The sequence below is a fragment of the Notolepis coatsorum genome, assembly GCF_963971535.1.
Source record: "Notolepis coatsorum genome assembly, chromosome: 12".
Lineage (NCBI taxonomy): Eukaryota > Metazoa > Chordata > Actinopteri > Aulopiformes > Paralepididae > Notolepis > Notolepis coatsorum.
Window position 1 is genome coordinate 57,963,253 of NC_140176.1, and position 16,723 is coordinate 57,979,975.

A 16,723-nucleotide genomic window follows, 5' to 3' on the forward strand; every position below is an offset into this window, starting at 1 on the left:
GAGAGTTCAGAGCTAGGGGTTTGTTGGTACAGACGCTGGTATTGGATATCAGGTCGATAGAAGGCTGACAATAGACGATGGGAGAATTTCCCCGCTGCTAAAAATGTGATTGTGTAAATATGTCAGACATCAAAGCAAAGCCACTTGACTTGCTGACACAGAAAGACGTCATGGCTCTCCAATTGACCATATTCACACGGCGGCCATTTTGCTCTTATGTCATGCTCAGATTGGGTTCCTTCCCACCCTGTTCCCATAATTTGGGGGGGGGGGGTCCTTCTTATTATTCTTATCTACATTTTTTCTCCCTTATTGCCCAGCCCCAACTCCCCTGAATGAACCTCTCTCTCCCTCTCTCCCTCCCTCACTCACCTCCACCTCCCTGTCCTTCATTTCAAGGTGCACGTACACAAAGCAAGCTAGCATGCACATATGTGAACACGTACACTCATGCATGCACACACACACACACACACACACACACACATACCTCTCTCTCCTGTGACAGTGGCTCACTAAGTATTTTAATTAAGCCGTGCCTGGCCTGTGTGGTGGGGGGAGGGGGGGGGGGGGGGGGGGGGGGCTGCCACAACCTTGCATGGGCCACTAAGACAACACCTGCATTCCCCAGTTCCCCCCAACATTAATGATCACTCTACGCTAAGGGAGAACTCCTTAATGGGGCCCCGAGAAGAGAGAAAGGAGGGAGGGAAGGGAACAGGAAGGAAGGAAGGAATCAGGGGCAGCTTTCTAATTTTAGGCACCTCTGCATCTCAGATGAAACGGTAGAGAGGAAGAGGCAGAGAGGGAAGAGGAGGCACGAATCTCACTTTTTACCGACTTCTCTGTGTCTTGCCTCGCTAACTATCCCTCCCTGCATCCATCTCTCTGCCGTCTCCTGTTCCTCTTTGATTTTCTCTGAATCATTTCTCCCCCTCTGCCTCCCTCTAGATATCAAGCACTCTCTCTCTCCCTCTCATCATTCTCCCTCTCCCTCTTTATCAGAACATCATACATAGGCTAAGGGCTTCTCTCTCTTCCCCTCTGTATTTCCTGTCTTTTTCTGTTCCTCTAACTCTTTTTTTCTTTCCCTCTCTTCCGCCCCCCTCTCTCTCCATCTCTCTCTCCCTCCATCTCTCTCCCTCCGCCTCTCCACCCCTCCCTCTCCGTCAGTACCTGAGTAAATAAACAGTGTTGTGTGATGCTAATTAGAGCAGGTTCAGGGACGTGACGAGCCCAGAGACAGATAAACAGAGGCGGGGAGGAGGAGGGTGGTGGTGGTGGTGGTGGGTGGGGGTGCAACCCGCCCAAGGGCAATACAACACAGACACACACAAACACGCGTCAGTTACGCAGAGTGAAGGACGCAGCAGCGGCTGCCTTCAACCCGACCTGGGGCCCGCGTCGACGCCAAGGGCAGCGGGCGAAGAGAGGGGCCGCTGGTGAAGGGCTCCATTAGAGGGGCGGAGGAGCGTGTATAAAGAAGCAGGCAATGGCACGTGGTTCTATACCTTCAGCTCAGCCGCGGTTAAGTGTAAAAGAACGAGGGAACGTTGTGCATATTTCCTTAATGACGGCTGCTCCTGGAGGAGAGACGCGGTGCCGGATCAAAGGAATATGCAGATGAACCTGCGGAGGTGAGGAAGCGTTTTCCTAAAAGCAGGTCAACGCGCGGCAGCTCGCTCCTCTTATTATGCAGAAAGTGGCCTTTCTTTAAAGAGGTGGGGGAGCTGCTGCAGGTGAGAACATCAAGATTAAATGTAAAGGTTAATATAGGGATGAAGACAAGTCGGCATACAAGAAGGCCGTACACTAAACCTATGCGTCTCTGACTTGTGTGTGTGTGTGTGTGTGTGTATGTGTGTGCGCGCGCGAGTATAAATTTCTAGTACACACATAGACGGAGGGATTTTGTCCTTTCTCCCTTCAATAAGGGAGAAAATACGCACGCAATTTTACCCGATTCACATTCTGGGGAAGATGAGAGAAAAGGTGCACGCCATGCCTCCACAGTATCTCTCTCTCTCTCTGGGCAGAGAGCGAGGAGAGGTTACAGTCCGCTAATTGAGCAGCTGCCAGGGCGTCTTTGATGGGCATTAAAACCCTGGGAACCATTGTCCTGGCAGGATCAAAGAACAGTCCCGGACGGTAATGACTGTAGTTACCTTCACTTGATGCGGCCGTTAAATTAACCAGACGCAAAGCGCTGCTCGCTCTAATGGGGATTTCACTCCTTTTGGCAGAGGGGGGTGGGGGTTGGGGGTGTGCGTGTGTGTGTGTGGGGGGGGGGGGGGGGGGGGGGGCGTAGCGATGCACAAGAGAACGAGGTGGCGAGGGTAGAGCGAACGACCGAGGTACAGGGCCAGAACCCGCTCGTAACAGATATCCTCTTGTGTCCTCGACTTTGTAGCAACCACATTCAAGAGATAATGTTAACAGAACACACACACGCACGCACGCACACAAACACTTAGGGCTTATCATTTATCGTTAGCCGGAAGGGAGGTATTGTGATTAAAAGACAACATCTTACAATCTGAGATTAGCGCTAGATTAGTAAATGACAGGTGCATCGAAAAAACCTTGCCATTACAAAGACTTACATAAGCTTGTAATCTCACATTAAGTCCAGCGCAAACACAGATAGAGACGAGAGAGCGAGGGGGAGAGAGAGAGGAGTTATAGAACACGGAGAGGAGGATCACGGCAGGAGAGATGGAGTGGGGGGGGGGGGGGGGGGGGGGGGGCACGGAGGGAAACGTGATGGGCTGGATAGATGAGCTATTTTTATAATGAGGTCAATGTGAGCGGTGGGATTTGATTCTCCTGAGAGAGAGAGAGAGAGAGAGAGAGAGAGAGAGAGAGAGAGAGAGAGAGAGGAGAGAGAGAGACACACACAGAGACAGAAAGAGAGAAAAAAAAACAGAGAGAGAGAAGCGCAGATGAACTGTGGCCCTGTGTGGCTACCGCTGGTTAAGGCTCCACTGTGAACATGAGAGAGAGACACGAGGGGGGGAGAGAGAGAGAGAAGTGATGATGAAGCCCTCTTACCAAGTAGTCCCATCAACAGGGGAATGAGAGAGAAGACATGAGAGAGAGAGAATGTTGAAGCCCCCTTACCAAGTAGTCCCATCAACAGGGGAATGAGAGAGAAGACATGAGAGAGAGAGAATGTTGAAGCCCCCTTACAAAGTAGTCCCGTCAACAGGGGAATGAGAGAGAAGACATGATAGAGAGAGAGAGAATGTTGAAGCCCCCTTACAAAGTAGTCCCGTCAACAGGGGAATGAGAGAGAAGACATGATGGAGAGAGAGAGAGAGAGAGAGAGAGAATGTTGAAGCCCCCTTACCAAGTAGTCCCGTCAACAGGCGAATGAGAGAGAAGACATGATGGAGAGAGAGAGAGAGAGAGAGAGAGAGAGAGAGAGAGAGAGAGAGAGAGAGAGAGAGAGAATGTTGAAGCCCCCTTACCAAGTAGTCCCGTCAACAGGGGAATGCGAGTGAGAGAAAAGACTGCAAGAGAAGAGAAGAGAAGAGAGAGATTCCTGCACTTGAAGGCATCTGAGGCCTGGTTGGTTGTAGTTAGTTTTGTTCTTCTCTCTCCTTCCCCAACTCTTGTATTTGAACATGACCAACCTCCATTACCCGAATGACTGACACTAGAGTCTAGACCACTCATCTTGCCTTCTCTTCCAAAAAGAAAAGTCAGGAGAGATTCCTCCTCCACCCCTGCATTCTCCACGCAGCAACCGTCATTAGCAGGTCCATTTACCGATCGGATGGTTCCTTCCTCCTTAAGCTCCTCCCTCGGCGATGGTAGCTCCTCCTCCTTCTTCAGGGTCCCGTCCGGGGGGTGTGGTCCTGTCCCCCCCTCTCCACACTCCCCTGGAAAACACATCAAACAAGAAAAAGGAAATCACATTAATTTCAGTTCAAATGGGAGCTGCATCTTTTCCACTTCATATCGGCTCTAACAGCAAGGTGATGTCCCCACGGGAACAGTGAAGTCTTATCTTATCTTATCTCATCTCATGCAGGGTCTCCAACGTGTGATCCATCGCTTGCGCCGAGGGACGGCGAGGGAACACGGTGCGATGACAAAGTACACTGGGTTCCGACATGATTCACACACTAGGGTGGTTATGCATGGCCTGCTTCACCAGCACACACACACACACACACACCATGCATAAATTCCCTTCCTCATAACCCCCTCGCCACCGCCGCCACCATGGCCGACCCTCCTCTCCCCTCCTCTCCTCCCTCTCCCTCTAAATGTCTGTCGCTTTGCCCTACCATTAAGCAGAGCTCGGGCTCGTTTAGCTAACAGTGTTGGAGGCGGTTGGGGACGCGGGGCTGCCCACTCAGTCACATCCATCCAGCCGCATTAAATAAATAAAGAGCGCTCTGCTGTGTAAATTATTCATTTAACACGCCTTATCCTCTCCCAACAACCTTGTTAGAGCACCTCAGGAATAGCGGGAGGGGGTGAGGGGGGGGGGCAGAATAAGGGGGGTGGGGGGGCAGAGGGGTAAAAGCAGACACACCGCGGCTCATGTTGAACTCAGCGGAACCTACGGAGCATCTCTAAGCTCTCCAGGCGCGCGGGTCACAGGTAGGGGAGCTAATGTGGCCCGACACCGCCTTTGTTTCATGGAGGGGGTGTCGCTATGCACGCAGACGTGCACGGACACATACGCAATCACGCACATACATGCATGCACACGCAAATACACACACACACTTGCATAGAGAGAGCGAGAGAGAGTGCATATTTTGGTGCATATTCATAGAATAATAATCATTGTAGTTGAGGAACGGGAGCGCGGGACACGCAATGGTACTAGGAAACGCAGCGACTGTGTTTTTCCTGCCGTCCGTTGTGGACGACGCGGTGAGTCATCGACTCTCTCAACGGGGCTGACCGTGATGAGCGCGGACGGGACACGTGGAAAAATGCTTATCCCGAACAAAAACACCCCTCCTGGAGAATAACCTTCAGGCTAATTGCACGGCAACAGCGCTGAACAGGCTAACGTTTTCATATTGCGGGCACACGCCTGGGCCAACGGGCGTCCAGAGGGGCTTAGGCCTACAGAAAACTCCCAGGTAGTGTGCAGTCAGCGCGGCTGTCCAAAAAAAGAAAAGAAAAAAGGCCCGACTGTAGGTCGGAAAACTTTCAATTAGCTTTGATTTCACAGTATGGCTAAATACAGAGTCTCATAAAACGCCAGCCTGATGGCAAAAACAGTACAGGGGGAACCGCTAGCCGTGACTAAAGAGCTTGAACGGTAAACTCTTGAGTTCTTGGATCACCACAGCAGCAGTGCTGCCTCTCTCTCTCTCTCCCCGTCCCTCTCCAGTCTGTGGCCCCAGAGCGGGAGGTCTTTATGTCAACTCTGACGGCACTCATTACAGACTTCCATGCTTTGAATTGGAGTTAACAGGCTTTGGCCCAGGCAGGGCTCCGTCAGACCTAACTGGTACAATGGGATCAGGCCTGCTCTGTGTGTGTGTGTGTGCGTGTGTATTGGTAAGAGCCTCAACCACATTGCACCCTGAGTCTTTGTACATTGCAGAAGCAGTATTCCACTGTGTGCAGCGACATCGGCTCCCTAAGCTCATTTTCAACACAAACCTCACCTTACGAAGGCTCACCAGAGGACAAGTAGAACGCAAGCCTAGCATTTGGCCTTAGAACACGCGAGAGGTGAAAACACACACCGTCTGTAAAACACATTACAACATTAAACAACAAACACGGGTATTTCAGTGAGGCCCCCATGTAATAACTCAAACTTCTCTCTGCCACAATCAATCCCTTGATCTTTTCCCTCTTCTCCATCTTCCTACGATCTACTGCTGGTATCAGGTGGCCTACATCTCCCCAGCCACTGGCATTTCCACCGCCCCAGTTGTTGGCTGCCAAAGCGGCCTCTCCCCCTCTCTCTCCGTCCCTCTCTTTCTCTCTCCTCTCCGCTCTATCTGGCCAGTAACCACCTAGCAATGTCAATGATTACACTTGTGATTAAAGCTTTCCACTTCAAACAGGCCTGCTGTTTATACAGGCCCCGATATAGCGGACAGGATAAAGAGCAGGCAGAACTGTGTTTGTGAGCATGCATACTTGTGTGTGTGTGTGTGTGTGTGTGTGTGTGCCTTTTTCCTGGGCGGGTAGATGAATGTCATTACGCCCAGGCTCTGTGGACATACATTCATAATGACGCACCGAATGCCATTCTGCATACTCCAGCTCGCTGGGCCTGTCGCCCCCCTCCTCCTCCTCCTCCTCCTCCTCCTCCTCCTCCTCCTCATCCTCCTCATCCACCTAGGCCTGTGTGAACCACATATCCAGATCCCCTCGGGCTAGAGGTGACATATCGTCACTTCACATTCAAAATGATTACATTTTCGGAGGCGGAGGGTAGGGACGAGACGGAAAGACACAAACAGAGAGGAGGGGATGAAAAACATTTACCATCACATTTTGGTCCCATTTTCCTGCCTCGTTGTGTGTGTGTGTGTGTGTGTGTGTGTGCAGACGAGATTTAGCCTAAGCCAATAAGTGCAGAGTGCCCCGGCTAAATCAGAGTTACTGGGCCGTGCCTCGTCCCTCTTGGTGCTCTACTTCTTCAAGTAGATGAGGTTGAACATTTAAAATCAGTTCAGGCTCCTTGGTAAACAAGCTTCACTCCCTCACCTTTTATATCTGACATCGGGGAGGGGGGTGGGGGGGGAAGGACAAAAGTGCAAGGTGTCCCCACAGGCGCGCGCCACTCCATCCTGAATTAGCCCCGACCACATGAAAAGCCCTCCACTCTATTCCGGGTCGGGGGAGGGGGAAATTACAGCCCTCCAACTCCCTGCTCTAGTATTAAATCGCAATTAGTGGAGCGCTACACCGGTGATGTCATCAACGAGGGACAACAGAGGACCGAACATAAGGGTATGCCGCGCGCAACGGGAGCTCACATCCAAGCCGCCGCGAGCGCTTCACAGGTTCATTCACACGCCAGACTTCGTGAAGTATTACTGAACGTTGTCCTCCCGGCGCTGCAAGAGCGATCACTTTTCAGACGTAATTCTCAGCGCCGCTCTCTTTCATACGGCCTGAAGGAGAGAAACACAACTCACGACGCCCGGCTCGGCTAAATTTACCCCCAGAATTCTAATCCTGAGATGTGACGGGAGTGTGTTCCCCAGAGAGGAGGGGTCAGTGAGGTAGACCAAAAAAAAAAAACTCTGCTTGACCTTCAATGACCTGAGAAGAGACAGGGGAGGGGAGGAGGAGGGGGAGGAGCGGGCCTGGCTCCTGTCCAAACATTGACTGTCTGTCTCTCCGTCGCCCCTCGCTCCCCCGACCTCTTTGTATTACACAACAATCCCCATGTAACTGTAAGCCAGGCCGATCTCACTCGCAGCCACAGACACTGGGAGCATAAAAAGGGGCCCATGCAGCCTTTTCTTGTTTGGTTTTTAGCGTTCACCTCGACTTAGCAGTCCCTGGCCAGGGCACCGCTCTATCTACTGCAGTTAACACACCAGTCCCTCCTGCCACGCGGGTCACCGCGTCTTGGTGTCGTACAAACAAATTCAAAGGAAGGAGTTAACTGTCAACGTAGCTCCGCATGGGGGTGCTCACACAGGCACCACCATCACCTCCGCTGTGCAGCGGGGAGGAGTGGTTGTTACCCACAAAAGCCTGTGAATTATGCATGGTGGCTCCCGGCACCTTTCTCAGCGGTGTTCCAGAGAGCTGCCCGAGGACGAAGCACCAGTCCTCTCCAGTATACCTCCACCTGAAGAGATGGAATTTACTCTTGCGTCTTCAAAGAGAACAGCGTTAAGTGTACGTCTCTCTCTTGCCACAGATTGCAATAACCACCCAGTGGGGTTTTTATTCAGTCTCTCTTGCAGGTGTGGGGGGAGGGGAGACACACGCTTCTCTCAGGAAGTAGGACAGAAAAACTCTGTTGCTGTTCCATGTTTTCATTTTGCAGAGCGGACGCATTGGCGCATCTACCTGTGGATCAGGAGGTGGAGCGCTCATCTGGTAATCGGAAGGTTCCCGGTTCGATTCCCACTCCTCCTGGCAACGTGTCAAAGTGTCCTTGAGCAAGACACTTAACCCCCTTAATTGCTCCCGATGTGCAGGTTGGCACCTTGCATGGTCACCTCCGCCGTCGGTGTGTGAATGTGTGAGTGAATGGGTGAAGGTGAGGAACAAAATTGTAAAGCGCTTTGGATAAAAGAGATATATGTAAATGCACAATTTACCATTTACCTTGAAGATGGAGGTATAGTGCTAGATCGGACGGCTGTTGAAGACAACCAACATTGGTGTAACTGTGTAACAGGCAACACTAGATTCCCCAAAGACGCCTTGAGAATTACTGAAAACACCGCCACAAAGCAACACTAGATTCACCTGTGACTTAGCGCCATCTTGTTTACCACCACAGTTAGGAGGTACAAGTTGTTTCTCGGATTGCCCATTTAGTGAAAGGCAAGTCATGTAACATGAGTAGCTAGTATTTATTTGGCCCGTTAATGAGTTCCATGACATGTCTTGGCTTAGCTTATTCAGCCGTGAGTCTGTGACCTAACATTTAGTCATGTTAATATTATCTGGTGGAGACATTGCTGGGTCGTAACGCTGACGTTAGGTGAGTTGTTAAGTGTGTTATCATGTGCTACATTAAATATGAAAGAAAACAACCAATGAAGCAGACAATTAACGGATATATGTTTGTGAATGTCCAATGTCAACAATGACACTCAGTCAACAGTTCTCGCTATGACGTTTAGCTTTAGAGGAGAGTGGTGCATACCTGACAGACTGCATCACAACACTGGCCAAACAAGGTATGTGTGAAATTATAAAACACACTGCGATCATGTCCTTGAAATTTTTTTTATGTATTCACAAAGGCAGTAGTAATAGTCAGAGAAATTACATTTGTTTTGTTTCAGTGCTAATAGAAATGTGTTATTTGTAGGCATTCGTGGTGGATTTCCGCATGCACGATACACCGGTACTAGAAAAGTATTGCGATACCCAGCCATTAAAAACTGTCCATTATACAACGGCATGCAAATTTCTCTATTCTGATTGGCTGAAACAGTCCATTTACACGTATGTATCCTTCATAATCCACGCTCCTGGTCCCAGGACTCGCCCACCACCGAATCACATCACTCCGCCGGATCACTCCGTCGGAAAAAACAAGATGGCGGACAATAATCTTTAACAAATGGATATGTTGATAGCGTCATAACGACTAAATATAAAGCGATTCTGTCAAGGGGAACGTGTTAGTATTTTAAACAATGTTGGATGATGTAATTGATGGGTCTTGACTCAATCTAGAACAAAAGAAAAATCGCGGATTGATTGATAGATTAATTGATTGATTTAAATTTCTTCCTTCCTACTTTCCGACTGCAGCGTTCTCTCTCACACTGTCCGACGCTGAGATGCTTCCCGACGCTGGCGTACCCACAAACACACACATACACACACACACACACACACACACACACACACATACACACACACACTGTGACACACACACACTGTGACACACACACACACACACACACACACACACACGCACACACACACACACACACTCCTGTCTGCAACAGCGGGGGAATCAGACTGAGAGAGAAGCAGCGCTGTTTTAAGTGAGCATGGTCTATTGAATTGATTGATTGCTAATTTTATTACTGTACCCCTGGTTTCCAACTGGTTAAGTTTAGGCTAAAAGAAATAAATAAAAAAATAGGGCGAAGAAAACGTTTTTTTCCTATAGGGCAAAGAAAACGTTTTAATAAATTTTCAATCAATCATTCCAATAATACACAGTTGGATGTGTTAGTTGGTTGGATGCACTTCAAGCTGCTTCCACATGAGGCAACTTCTCTCAATCATTCCAATAATACACAGTTGGATGTGTTAGTTTGGTTGGATGCACTTCAAGCTGCTTCCACATGGAGTTGTGGGAACTACTTTTTCTGGCGGATGGTTTTTTCAATAAATCTTCGATTAATGTGTGTTTATTGTATAGAAATAAGGTTGGATGAATCTGGCAGTTGTATAAAAGCTTTACACCACGTGCAGTCGTGATTTGTGACCAATAAACCATGCCTAGGGGGGTCTAACGACCCTCGGCTGCGCCTCGGGCCTAACAACCACCCCTAGGCATGGTTTATTGGTCACAAACCACTCCTGCGTGTGATGTAATGCTTAAATACTCCATTTTATTAGTATCGATACTTTTGGAATAATAGCCTGATGCCGTATTTTCTATTAGTTGAGTGACCAGAGCAGTGTGTGAGTGAGTGAGTGAGTGAGTGAGTGAGTGAGTGAGTGAGTGAGTGAGTGAGTGAGTGAGTGAGTGAGTGAGTGAGTGAGTGAGTGAGTGAGTGAGTGAGTGAGTGAGTGAGTGAGAGAGAGAGAAAGAGTGCAAGCTTTGCGTAGTGGGCAATGATAAATATTTCACTTCATTAGCTGAAATATTCTACAATCATTAAGTCTGCACTAAGCCATTCTCCTTCTCTTGTGTGTGTGCGTTGTGTGTGTACATTTGCTATAGGCTACTCTTTTTGACATAGACTAGGCTAATTAGCTTTAACAATCCTGATTCCTGAGCATATTTTATTCAAAGGGAAGATATTGCTTTACATATGTATATATTGTACATCATCTTTTTTTAATAATAATATCTCCTCCTACACATACTGTAATACACATAACACATGGAGATTAGCTATATAGCTCAGCAGCTGTAACAGAATAATCTTCCATCACTGACTCCCACCCAATAATAATAACTTTGTTTTATATAGCGCCTTTCGTAAAACCCAAGGTCGCTTTACATAGGGGGAAAAACAACAACAACAGACATGGTGGACAGACACAACATTCAATGTAGGAAAATTAGGGGTCAAAGGTCATGTTGAAGAGGTGGGTTTTTTGAGAGTCCAGAGTTGAGAGACCTAAAAGGACAATATATTATATCCCGGCATACATACCTTATGCATACTGCACCTTATGTGTATACTGTATACTTACTTCATCAGAGCATATATTTAGCATTTAGCATTTTTTTTTTTTTATATTAGATTATACATATTGTAACTATATTTATTGTAGGGCAAATATAACAGAGGGCATACATACCCTCATCTTGCACCTTGACCTTTTTACACTGCTTACTTGCCCTTATGCGCATGTCCATTATATTGTTTACACTCGTCTGTTTATTCCATTTTTACTTCTCCACTGTACTATAATTCTATGACCTGTACCATGTCTTCTACTACCTGTACCTCCCCTCCCCCCTGCCTCATGCTACTATGATGCCTGAATTTCCCCAAGGGGATCAATAAAATAATATCTTCTCATAATTTTTAGATTATGTTGTCATTTTATTAATAAAGATTGTATAAAGATTTTTCGATGTTCTGTCATCTAATATTATATTCCATTACTTTTCCTGTTAGGTCCAGGTTTTTGCCGTGGTATCGTTTTAGAACCGGTATCGTGATACTTAGGCTGGTATTGGTATCAAAGTAAAAGTTTGGGTATCGTGACAACACTAGCAGCATGCAACATTGGAGTACCAGCTTCTGCTGAAGCAGGAATATCACAGATGTCACAGTTGCAGCAAAGATGGGGGGTGCGGTATTTTTCAACAAACCATGTTTTCCAGCCATCCAGAACAGAAGGTATGTTCCAAGAAGTTATGGACAGTATGGACTATAGAGTATGTTGTTATGCTGACATATAGTTCTATGGGTGACAGCGATCACCTTGGGAGGTATTCCGGTCACTTTATACAGGAATTCAGTAATGTATAGCTGTGTGACTTGTTTTTACGTTTTTTGAAAAACACTAGCAGGAGTGGGGGAAGAAATCGCATGGCGACGCACCTGTAATTGGATGTCGGGTCTAGTTTTTTTGAGAGTTGAGCTCAGACAAAAAAAAAAAAGCAGGGAAGGGGAGGGAAGGTAGGGGAGATCAAAAGCCTGTGTGTTCCTGACGAGCGGACCCAATCAGCCTAGAGGGCCAAGGAGAGGAGGAGAGACAAGCGCTTCCCTTCTAAATTGATCCCACGGAGACCCTCAAGGTTCCCCTCGCAGGATATCGCAGCAGAGCGATACAAATCTTCTGGCCCTTTTGACAAGGAGGTACTTGGAGGGGAGAGAGAGAGAGAATGAAAGAGTGAGGGGGAAAAACACAGTTTGGGAGGAAAAGAGAGGGGGGGGGGGCAAAATAAGAGGGGGGGAACAGAGGCCAATTGAGGCAGATCAAGGGAGAAGAGGGAGAAAAGAAGGCTCCTGTATGCCAGCACAGAGCGAGAGCACAGGGTACTGTAGGCCATCAACCATCAAACCCATGTTACACACGTCTGATGATGAGCTCAAATGCAGGGTGTATCTTTATTTCTGCCTGGGTCCGGGCAGCTGGAGCCTTGGCTCATTAGGGGGCTGGCCTCAGATCAGACTCTGGACTAGGCCGGGGCTGTTATCCACCGTACGCGCACTGCCCTCAAAGGAACAGCGCTATCTGAGCAGCCCAGAGACCCTGTGTCTTGCCAGACACTCTGCAGGCCTGCCCACTGGCCAATACACATCTACACACACACACACAATAAGCTCTCTTTACCTACTGAAACATATGGCATATAAAGCGACATACAAAATCCTTAAAGCGACAGTCTACATTTTTAACAAGCCAATCTGATTTGTGACGAACTGGGTAATCTGGCATTGCCCACACACCTTTCGTCACATCATGTTTGGCACTGGACCAGTGTAGAAGAAAGGTCTGGTGGAAGAGTTTAGGAATAGAAGGGGGGGGGGGGGTTCTGGGTTGTTTTAATTCCCTCAACCAATCACAATCATCTAGGGCAGCGCTAAATTTGAAGGGCAGGAAACGGCGCTGTTGCAAAATAGTGGGTAAGGAGAGAAGTGGGACAAAGAGTTGACCACTGGGAACTGGGTTATACCCCAGTGCAGCACCCTGTCAGACACTGTCCTTTCAGTCCATCTCACACCAGTGTTTTCGTTTTTCAAAGATATAGAAGCTAGGGCTGAGCCCAAACGTTCGGACCTTCGTTCGTTACGTTGGCGTTCAAATTCTAAAATCAACATTCACATTTTTTATAAATATATATATATATATATTTTTTATGTGTCTATTCATTCTGTTTAAACCAATGGGGTTTTTCACAGTTGTAGATAAAGATTAGGCTACACTAATATTATAGTATTATACTATTATAGTATATGACTCGTCATAAAATGTATCATAAATGATGTAGCCTATCTGCATCCGCTTGGCACTCCATCAAGACGTCACCATCACTTTCGTACCAACTGTGCCCTTATTGGAAAATTTATGTTGACGAAACTGATGAGTTATATTCATTAAAGAAAGTTGATTAATAAAAAAAATAAAAAAAAATGTAATCAAATTAATCACTTTATTCAAATTAAGGATTTAGTTTGAGGATATTTTATAAAAAATATATATACATTAATATATTTTTATTTTTGTGTGATTTTTTCAAATTAAAAACGAAGGTTCGAACATCCTTTCGAAAAACCCTAACGAAGTTTGAAGCCCAAAAACAGGCTTCGGGGACAGCTCTAATAGCAGCAGAACATGTTTGCATTTGTTAACATTAGGGACTTCCCGATACAGATGCCAGTATCAGTATCGTACCGATACCGGGCTCAGGTCTTCATACCAATATCACTTCACGGCAACGTGACATTACCCTCTCGTGAGTCGAGCAGCCAGGTAGGCGGAAGAGGAACGATGCGAGAGTGCTCTGCTAAATTGTCAAGAAGCAAGACAAGAGATGTTCCGACCTGGTGGAACAGCACGTACTACATGCTACAGCCTCTCGTCGAGCAGCAGCGAGCTCTGGGAATATTTGGGTTCGAACATGAGCTCCCAGACAATCCCACCACTCACCAGACACCTCTGAAGTCTGTTCTGGCTCCGTTTGAGGAGTGAGCTCCTCTGACGCTTTGGCATTAGATGCGATTCCTGCTGTGACCAAAGAAAGAGATGAGGACCATGGCATCAAAACAATGAAGGGAACATTAGATGCAGCCGTCGAGATGCTTTACTGACACAGGAAAAACTAAATACACCACCCAAGGTAAAGTGTGCGTTTGCAAAACCTCGTCATTATGAACAACATAAAACATTTTACCATTTAACTTTTACATAATCAATTTAACGGTATCATTAAGTACTCATATCGGTACTCGTACTTGGTCTGGAAAAACCAGATACCAGGACACCACCTAGTTACCATCATGGTAAGCAGGCTGCATGCCATCCATTGACTTCCACCATCATGTGGTAACGATTGTTTTATTTTCTGCTCCCTAATATCAAAAACACTGCTGCAAGGGCTTTTTGGAAGGACTCCCAGTCTGTGACAGAATCGGACAGGCTTCTCATCCCGTTAAGGTCAATGTTTTCTACAGTCATCTCTACCGTTCCCTCTCGACAAATCACGGTCTACCTTTCACAGTCCACGCTCAGAAGGTCGAAGGGTTAAAGGTCCGTGAAGTGTTGTAACTCTGTCATGAGGGGGGGGGGGGGGGGGGGACGTTGGTCTGCTAGGTAGAGGGCTTTAACACACGTGCGCCGTCTCCTCAGGTCTGAGCGGTCGCTCTTGTGAAGTTGGATCTCCTTACAGGGAGGTGAACTGAGCAGGAGAAGGAGGATGAGGAGGAGGAGGAGGGATGAGGAGGTGAGGTCAGGCAGAGTGCCAAAACCAAAAACAACGTCACTGGATCTATGGCTGCAGCAGGCAGCATTCCTGCACACCTCAGATACCGCTAAGGCAGGTCAGCAGCAGCAGGGGGGGGTGGGGGAGGAAGGGCTTAAGCAAACATACCGTTTGCATTGCAGCCGCCACTGCTAAAAGAGAATTTGAAAGAGGAGAGGTAGCCTAATGTAGGTTTAATCCTATCTCACGGGTGGCAGGAAAGGTGTGGTGCAAAACAAGTGCCTCACCGGGCTATAGCTGGAACGATGTCCCTGTTACCAGGCATGGCTGCCTGCGATGAGTATGGGGGAAAAAACCCTCAAGTGATTTAAAGTGATGGAAGAATTATAAAATATGGTTGATTTTCAGATCTTCAGCGGTATTTAGCGACCCCGACTATCACCGACTACAGTGAGCCCGAGCGCCTTTTCTCTGTGGCTGTGATGGATAGCTGCAACCGGACATGAATAACTTACAACCTCATATATAACCAGATCTCTACTAATATTATTAAAGCTGCCCTGTGGCTGACACGCTCACTTATCCCAGCCCGCTGCTCGCGCATTACAGATGCCCTAAAATCACGGAACTATTTAACATCAATATTTTGACATTTTCATTCAGCCGACTCAATTGCCACAGGTAACCTTTTGGGGAGGAGAGTTGGCGTGTGGCAAATTGATTGCCGAGAGCGCAGACTCATCACGGGGGCTAATTTCCAGTGGCAGCGCGGCGGCGGAGGGGGAAAATAAGAGGCTCTATTTATAACAGGAGGGAAACAGGAGAAGGGGATTAGCTTGTCATTAGAATAAAGAGCGGAGAAGAAGAATCAATTTCAGGGTTTAAAAAGCTGACAAACACAGTTCACTTACTCTTTCTCTCCCTCTGGCTCTAAACTCACCTCGACAGCACAGAGCCGGGCATGCTAGGTATGGGGGCGAGTGTTGTTGTTTTCATTTGGAGTAGGTAAGCTGAGGTCCCGAAACTTAAAACTCCCCAAGATCACGCACGCATGCGCACACACATCACACACCACACAACAAACAACACACAAACACACACACACACACAGACACTTAATTAGGCTCTACTCTACCCCACAACAGATTTAACACTATAGTGAGTAGGCTTCTAAGCAGTAGTTCTGTGTGGAGCCTAATTAGCCTAATTCATTGTGAGATTAGTGTGTGTATAATAAGCCTAACTAAAAATCACTTTTAGACTATACTGGAGTAATGATGTTGCAATAGACCTATTTGGTAATGGCATCCTATACACCTGGTCCCTGCCCCAGGTGTGTGTGCGATGGCCTGGGAAAAGCCAGGTTCCCCAGCAAGCCTGTGGGAGCCAGGCCAGGAAGGAAGCCCCCTTTTCTTGGGGCTTCCAGGCAGGCAGGCTGCCCCTCACTTCTCCCCTAATCTTCCTACCTCCCCTCACCGCAAAGCCCTCATGCCCCCGACCCTGACCACCTTGTGTCCGCTGCTTCACCGGGGCAAGCTGGGGGAACAGGAACCACACAGGAAACTGTGTAACTCTACACACACACACACACACACACACACACACACACACACACACACACACACACACACACACACACACACACACACACACACACACACACACACACACACACACACACACACACACACACACACACACACACACACACACACACACACACACACACACACACACACACACACACACACACACACACACACACACACACACAGGGGGGGGGGGTGAGAAAAAAAACACCACTGACTGAGTGGTAAGTAAACTTTGCAAGCTGCACCATCACCACATTAGAGCGTAGTCTGTGTTGGCGGGGCGAGGGTTAACACTGTTCCCTTCTCTGCCAGGTTAAGAGAGAGCCCACAGTGAAGCTAGCTAGTAGCTAGTGGCTATGCTGTCCTGCGT

General features: G+C 47.8%; 1 protein-coding gene across 1 annotated transcript in view; it reads right to left on the minus strand.

The window, feature by feature from the left end:
• znf438 (zinc finger protein 438) overlaps positions 1–16,723 on the minus strand; it is a 101,089-nt gene that overhangs the window by 37,018 nt on the left and 47,348 nt on the right. Inside the window, exon 2 of the mRNA XM_084325583.1 lies at positions 3,772–3,884. The gene's annotated coding sequence lies outside the window, so the exon portion shown is untranslated. The remainder of the gene's footprint in view (positions 1–3,771; positions 3,885–16,723) is intronic.